Source organism: Ranitomeya imitator, chromosome 10 (assembly GCF_032444005.1).
Source record: "Ranitomeya imitator isolate aRanImi1 chromosome 10, aRanImi1.pri, whole genome shotgun sequence".
In the NCBI taxonomy this organism is placed as follows: Eukaryota; Metazoa; Chordata; class Amphibia; order Anura; family Dendrobatidae; genus Ranitomeya; species Ranitomeya imitator.
Genome location: NC_091291.1, coordinates 43,588,552 through 43,596,814, shown reverse-complemented (window position 1 = coordinate 43,596,814; position 8,263 = coordinate 43,588,552).

Sequence of the window (8,263 nt, the reverse complement as noted above, 5' to 3'; positions counted from 1 at the left end):
CAACGGGCCTCTTTCTGGGCTAAAAGGCGACCAATATTTCCCCCCAGAAGGTCCATACGGATACAATCAATACCTCTAACCTGGAAGACACTAGGATCACAGCCATGAAATTGTTTGAAGTGCCTAGGTACACTTTTAAGTACATCAATATTGTTCTCCTCTTTAGCCGCTACTATGTCCCTTATGTGTTCCCTTACTCTAACCTTCAGGGCACGTGTCTTCAAACCCACATAGATTTTCACACAGGGACATACGGCATAATATACCACAACCGTGGTAGTGCAGGTGATGGTATGTGTGATTTTAAATACCCTGCCATCCGTCGAGGTAAACAATTATAGTCTATGGCCAGGGCCGGCTCCAGGTTTTTGAGGGCCCCGGGCGAAAGAGTCTCAGTGGGCCCCCCCTTTAACACATACCACGATTCATGATCGCATATAAACACAGCCATGTAGTATATAACACAGTCCACATAGTATATAGCAGCCCACGTAGTATATAGCAGCCCATGTAGTATATAGCAGCCAACGTAGTATATAGCAGCCCACGTAGCATATAGCAGCCCACGTAGCATATAGCAGCCCACGCAGTATATAGCAGCCCAGCCCACGTAGTATATAGCAGCCCACGTAGCATATAGCAGCCCACGTAGCATATAGCAGCCCAGCCCACGTAGTATATAGCAGCGCAGTCCATGTAGTATATAGCAGCCAACGTAGCATATAGCAGCCCACGTAGTATATAACACAGCACAACCAGTATATAAGAGCCCATACCTTGTCCTCCCAGCCAGGCTCTGCATCCCCCCGCAATCCTTTGTTCCAGGTGGCAGGTGCTGCACACTTCCTGTTTGGCAACGCTCGGCTCATTCTCCGGGCACTGGATGGTCGGAAGTCACTCTACTCTGCGTATCCATGGCGATGGATTGTGGGCGGCTCTCCAGCAGCTGCAAAAGTCCCAGAGCTCCGTGCTGCCTCTGCCTCCTCTCTTCTAGCATGCACCTCGGACTGCAGATGCCTGCCTCAGAGGCCGCATGCGGGCAGCCTGCCCCTAATGCCAGCCCTGAATGGGCACCCCTGTCTCGCCAGGGCCCCGGCACTTGCCCGGGTACGCCGGGTGCTGACGCCGGCCCTGTATGGCCCAGTCGGTGCATATTCTGAATCACATTTTGCGGGTGGTTCAGATGTAAGCCCTGACATGAGCCGCTGAACAGGTGCCTACGTGCAATGTGAAGGCCCCTAAAAGTAGAAGTAGACAGTGATATTCTATCCACAGAAGTGAACAGTGATATTCTACCTGCAGAAGTGAACAGTGATAATCTAACTGCAGAAATGGACTGGGATGGTCTACTCACAGAAATAGAGATCTGAGGCCACTAAAGTTTGACCTTTGAGAATGCAATGTTGCATTCACCTTCCATCCACCAAAGGGTGGCATTCTCCTGAGAGCTGCCCCATGTGCTTCTATTCACATCTCTCTTGACACTTGCATTTCTCTTCTAAAAGGACCAGTAGCACCAAAAACCCTTTTCACCCTCCAATTATCTCTTGTTCTTGGTTTTATAAGGAATCCTCCCCCAATTGCTTTGGGCCTGATCAATAAGGCACAATAATGTAAAAAAAAGAGATGGCACTCCGATATTGATGCATTTTGTGATATTTAATTTGATTATCCTGCCAAGAAAATGTGCATCACATACATATGCAATGTTTTGAGTATATAGTAGACAGACCCTATATCACCCTGCTGGTTGTAACCTAAATACATTTTACAAAGAGCATCAATACCTGAGAGCTAGCTTTTCCTAGTTTTATTTATTGTCTACACTCACCTACCTGTAGGAGAGATTATTTAGATGTGCAGCCACAAATTTAAGCAAGGCATTTTGCTGTTGTTTCCAACAAGATAAGGAATAAGTTCTAGTAGGTTCCTGTTCTGTATCGTATTGACCGGTCTGTACTGATCACATCAGTGCACCGGACGTGCACTCTGACATTCTGCACATTTACCGTTGTGAAGGCACTTTGCCTGCCATCACTCCTTCTTGTTCTTCGGTGGCAGAATCGACCAAAGGGCTCTTAACATTCGGTGATCTACAATGATCATATTTTTTTTTTTATCGCAGAACCTCACATTGTTTGAATCATCACCAAACACATGGTCATTGTTTTTCATCCAGTTTGACGCTTTCTTACACTATCACCTGTTTGACAAAAATTTCAAAGGTAGTTGCTCCTTCCCATTTTTCTTAATCCCAGGACATCAAGCTACTGAGCTGTAATACATTTTAAAATCTATTTGTATTCTACCTACAGATCTAGCCATACTCAAATATATTCCCCCCGGTAAAAATATTGTTCCTGGAGAGAAGAGACACACACTTGGGCCAGTCTGGCCACCTCCAAGTGGTCTAACGTTGGACTGGATCTCTCAACATTGCCGGTGGTCTTCTCTAACTTGTAAAGCCAACAGCTTTTTAGCAAATTGTCACTTTTGTGCCTAAAGAAAATAACTGCTGGCTTACTACTCCCTATTGATTCTTCAAAATGGCACACTTTATTCCACTGACTGACCTTTCTTCTGCAACTTGTCTGGCTTCCTGTTAGTAAAGCACATTTTCTTCCCAAATGGCCATCTTAAGCACATCATGTCGGACAGAGGAGTTCCATTTAGCTCCAGATTCTGGAAATCGATCTGCAAGTTACTAGTGGTCAGGCGTAATTTCCTTCAGGAAACAACAGCTCATTGGTCAGGTTGAAGGCATAATCAGATATTGGAAATCTTGTTTTTCCCCAGAAGAACAAATGAGGGTGTATCTGGCTGAAATATTCAAATTGATCGGGCATCACCTTTCTTTTTTAGTATATAGCACCTCTTTCTTTTCATTTGACTTTGGAGGTATCTTTGACTTTGACTTTGACTTTGGAGGCCAATTCCATGTACACAGATTTTTCACAAAAAAACAAAGGATTCCTTAAGTAAAGCCATATCAATTTTTAAAATGAGCATGGACAAGAAAAGCAGGTGATCTGAGGTTCTCCCCTAAATATATTCATCTTAAAGTGGTATTCTGGTCACAAGAAGGATCCTACTGCTGAGACCTTATTTATTGCCCTAACGGGGCACTATTATCTGAAATTCACCACAGTTCACATGCTTTACCGTCACTCCATTCATTCTCTATGGGACTGCCTCCAAACATGATGCCCACCACGGTTCATTTCCAAGACACATTTCACAGAAGTTCCCCTGAGTAAGAGTATTGTGTTCTTGTAGCTGGTGTTATCGTCCTCTTTTGACGCTGACTTTTTTTGTTGCTCATAAAAGTTGTATGTTGAGTGTATGCTTTAGGACTCACTCACACGACCGTATAACACTGCTAAGAGCTGATGTTTTATCGAATAGCACTCGGCCAATGCTATACTATGGGGCCCCTTTTTTTCTCATGCCGATCTGGCATGCATGAGAGAATTGACAGCCATGTAACCAGAGTTTTATTTTGCAGGTCATTTAGGTACATGCATTTTTTATGCCTTATCCAATAATGTTGCTGTCAATTTGATCAGTAAACTACCCCATAATTAGCTGGAGATTCTCTCATCTAATTATATTGTAACCTACAGGTGTGCCTAGATCTATAAAAAGTACTATTTTATTTAATAAAAAATGGTCTTATATTTATGTTACAACCAATGGTGCCACTTAGAGCGAAGTGCAACCACCAAGTTCTTGTGCTCTACAGAAAACTGTAACCATCAAGCATGTTGTGCTACTGTTGTATAAAAAAAAGGTAAAAATTAAGTTGCTCTTTTTTAACCAATACAGTCAGCCACTGTTTCATTTAAGGGGAACCACGTGACTACTTTCTTTGGGCTCATTCTGATGCCCGTTTTTTTTTTCATGTATGAGAAAATGGTCCTAGTTTCATCAGTGATTTTGTTCAGAGTTAAATCAGAAAATCAAAGTTTGATCCAAGTTTCATTATAAGAACAAGAAAAAACAAAGAAGAAGGTTCCCTACCTCTACCACTCATTCTTCAGTGCTGCTGAAGACCAGCCAAGCTCAGGTTTCCTCTATCTTCGGCTGTCCCATTAAGAAAGAATGGAGTGGAGGTGAACACGTTTAACCAACGCTCCATTCACACGGGGTTCTTCAGAGCCATGCTGCTTAGGAACGATGGTGTTCACTGTGATCATACCCCCAGTAATCTGGAAGATATCCCATTTCCCTTGGATAACTTCCAAACTTGAAAAATCCCAGTCCTAAAAATAATGACCCAAAGGCTGGAGCTCCTTAAAACTTGTCTACTGAGATTCCTGCTGCTCCGGCACCGTCTCGCTGTTGGTCTTGGTTGACATAGATAAAGTGGTGACATGCTGTCTACAGCACATGACCACTGCAACCAATCACATTGACAATGCAGAGAGTGGTAATTGGTGGTCCACGAGACATGACCACTGCAGCCATTTCAATAAGGACTCACGGGAGTAGCGGCGAGGCGCCGCTGGAGTGTCAATGGCTTCAGTAAGTAATGCTAATTGTGTTCTTCTACAGCATATACAGCCTCTGGGATATCTTTTTCTTTGAAACCGGACAACCGCTTTAATGCCTAATTTATGTGCTCGAGTAGAGTATTAGAAAACTTCAAACAAAAGGACAACTCAAGGGCGTTGTATATCCAGGTATTTTGTATTTTAAGGATTCTTGCTCTCTAACTAAAGAATAACCTTTTTTCTTCTGCATAAATGAGGGACACATAGTCAATGTAACGCAAGTGTAATCTTCAAGGACATCAGGTTCAGAACAAAACATATATTCCAAACCACCAGAGGTTATGTTAAAACTCTAAGTGATGAATGGTAACATAGAGAGATAAGAAGAAAGTTAGATCTTTACAGCAAAAAAAGTTATTTATTACAAAGGTGACATTTGCTACTGTGCAGAGTACTAACAGATCTAGTCATAAATTAATACAGGCCTTATGAATATTCACATGCTTCCTAATACACCTACAACCTCATCAGCGCTGAATTAATGGGGGCGCATCGATCGCTTCAAGGGGACATGATAATACATACGGCATTGCCCCTGAGGCTCTGTGCCCTCACTGTTCACCTTACGGCATATGCTATTAACCAAGGCCTCATTCTCATGTCAGCTTTTTTCGTACGAGTACTATCTATGTTATTCACAGTAGCACCTGTACCTATACCAACTTCTCCACCATTACAGAAGACGGACTCTCCACTCTACTCTCAAGATCGCATCTCACCACCTGTGCACTTGACCCACTCCCATCCCACTTCATCCCAAACCTCACCACAGTCTTCATCCCAACCCTAACCCATCTCTTTAACCTATCACTAACAACTGGCATTTTCCCCTCAAGCTTTAAACATGCCACAATCACACCTATCCTCAAAAAGCCCTCTCTTGACCCATCCTCTGTATCTAGCTATCGCCCTATATCACTTCTCCCCTTTGCCTCAAAACTACTGGAACAACATGTCCATATTGAACTGTCCTCCCATCTATCTTCTTGCTCCTTCTTCGACCGCTTTCAATCAGGCTTCCGGTCACACCACTCCACTGAAACTGCCCTAACTAAGGTCACCAATGACCTATTAACCGCCAAGAGCAAGCGACACTACTCTGTCCTCCTCCTCCTGGACCTGTCCTCTGCCTTTGACACAGTGGACCATTCCCTGCTGCTGCAGACCCTCTCATCCCTTGGCATCACAGACTTGGCCGTATCCTGGATCTCATCATACCTAACTGACCGTACATTCAGCGTCTCCCACTCACACACCACCTCCTCACCTCGCCCCCTATCTGTCGGAGTCCCGCAAGGTTCAGTTCTAGGACCCCTGCTCTTCTCCATCTACACCTTTGGCCTGGGACAGCTCATAGAATCTCACGGCTTTCAGTATCATCTCTATGCTGACGACACACAGATCTACATCTCTGGACCAGATATCACCTCCCTACTAACCAGAATCCCTCAATGTCTGTCTGCTATTTCATCCTTCTTCTCCACTAGATTTCTAAAACTTAACATGGACAAAACAGAATTCATCATCTTTCCCCCATCTCACGCGATCTCCCCAACGAACCTATCCATTACAGTAAACGGCTGCCCACTCTCCCCAGTCCCACAAGCCCGCTGTCTTGGGGTAATCCTTGACACTGATCTCTCCTTTAAACCACATATCCAAACCCTTTCCACTTCCTGCCGCCTCCAACTCAAAAATATTTCACGGATCCGCACATTCCTAAACCAAGAATCTGCAAAAACCCTAGTCCATGCCCTCATCATCTCCCGCCTTGACTACTGTAACCTCCTGCTCTGTGGCCTCCCCTCTAACACTCTTGCACCCCTCCAATCTATTCTAAACTCTGCTGCCCGACTAATCCACCTGTCCCCCCGCTATTCCCCGGCCTCTCCCCTCTGTCAATCCCTGCACTGGCTCCCCATCACCCAGAGACTCCAGTACAAAAGCCTAACCATGACATATAAAGCCATCCACAACCTGTCTCCTCCATACATCTGTGACCTCGTCTCCCGGTACTTTCCTGCACGCAACCTCCGATCCTCACAAGATCTCCTTCTCTACTCCCCTATTATCTCCTCTTCCCACAATCGCATACAAGATTTCTCTCGTGCATCCCCCCTACTCTGGAATGCTCTACCACAACATATCAGACTCTCGCCTACCATCGAAACCTTCAAAAAGAACCTGAAGACCCACCTCTTCCGACAAGCCTACAACCTGCAGTAACCACCGATTGACCAAACCGCTGCACGGCCAGCTCTACCCTCACCTACTGTATCCTCACCCATCCCTTGTAGATTGTGAGCCCTCGCGGGCAGGGTCCTCTCTCCTCCTGTACCAGTTGTGACTTGTATTTTTCAAGATTATTGTACTTGTTTTATTATGTATACCCCTCCTCACATGTAAAGCGCCATGGAATAAATGGCGCTATAATAATAAATAATAATAATAATAATAATACTAGTGAAGGGGGTCATTCCCATGCCCACGATTTTTTGAGCTGCACTAAAATGCTGAGACATGTCTGATATTGATCCAAGTGTTGGATCAAAATCAACAATGCAAGTCTACGGGTCAATGAAAAAAAATTGGCCCACACTCGGATGACTTCCAAGTGCGTTCCGATTTTCACAAACTGTTACGGTACAGTCAGACAGGCAGTATAAATCAGACCACAATCCTCGGACTGGCCGCGGCTCTCCCGACTCGAGTGTGACAGCTTCATGTATTTCTGTGCAGCTTTAACGTTCGGGTGAGGAGAGCCGCCGGCCAGTCCGTGCAATGAGGTCCATTCTCGGCCCGATTTATAAGGCCGTCTAACTTCGCCCTTAGATGGAAAAAGATTGTGACATTTTTTTTTTCGTCGTGAGAAAAACTGATGAAACTCGTGCCAAACTGTGATCGAAATCACTATAGGAACTCGGTCAGTTTTTCTCACATGTGACCAGTAGTCACTCAGTGGGAGTAGAATTATACTATATTTTTGGTAATGGTTTTTCAAGAAACTAGTCTTTGTATCTTCACTCTAGGCCAGTAAAATATACATAATCTTTATTAAACACCATAAAAACAAGTATAAAAGGCTAGGTATATTACCACAAACACAGGCAGAAACAATGGGTAACCCAGGCTATAACCCCAACATGTATACAATTAATCAAAATCTATATATATATGATAATGTTGTGCGACCATGTACAAAAAGCACCAATATTGATGAGTATAACAATATATAGATTATAGCATGATAATTATAGGTATAGTTACCAATGGAGTACTCCTGGGGACCCACCACACCCGACGCGCGTTTCGCACTGAAATGCTTCGTCCTACATATAGAGAGAGATTTTGATTAATTGTATACATGTTGGGGTTATAGCCTGGGTTACCCATCGTTTCTGCCTGTGTTTGTGGTAATATACCTAGCCTTTTATACTTGTTTTTATGGTGTTTAATAAAGATTATGTATATTTTACTGGTCCAGTGTGAAGGTGTTTATTTGGTGATTTATTGCTATGTACTTCATGGCCTTATATGGTGGATATACTTAGGTGTTTCTAGTCTTTGTATCCTCAAATTGGAGGTAAAAGTTGAGGCATATCGTGTGGATACATTGCAACTCACAAACAAATCCATTTTGTATCCACCAATAAATCTTTTTAGGACCATTCTCCAAACCACAAACACCCCAGTCCCCCAGGGACAATAAC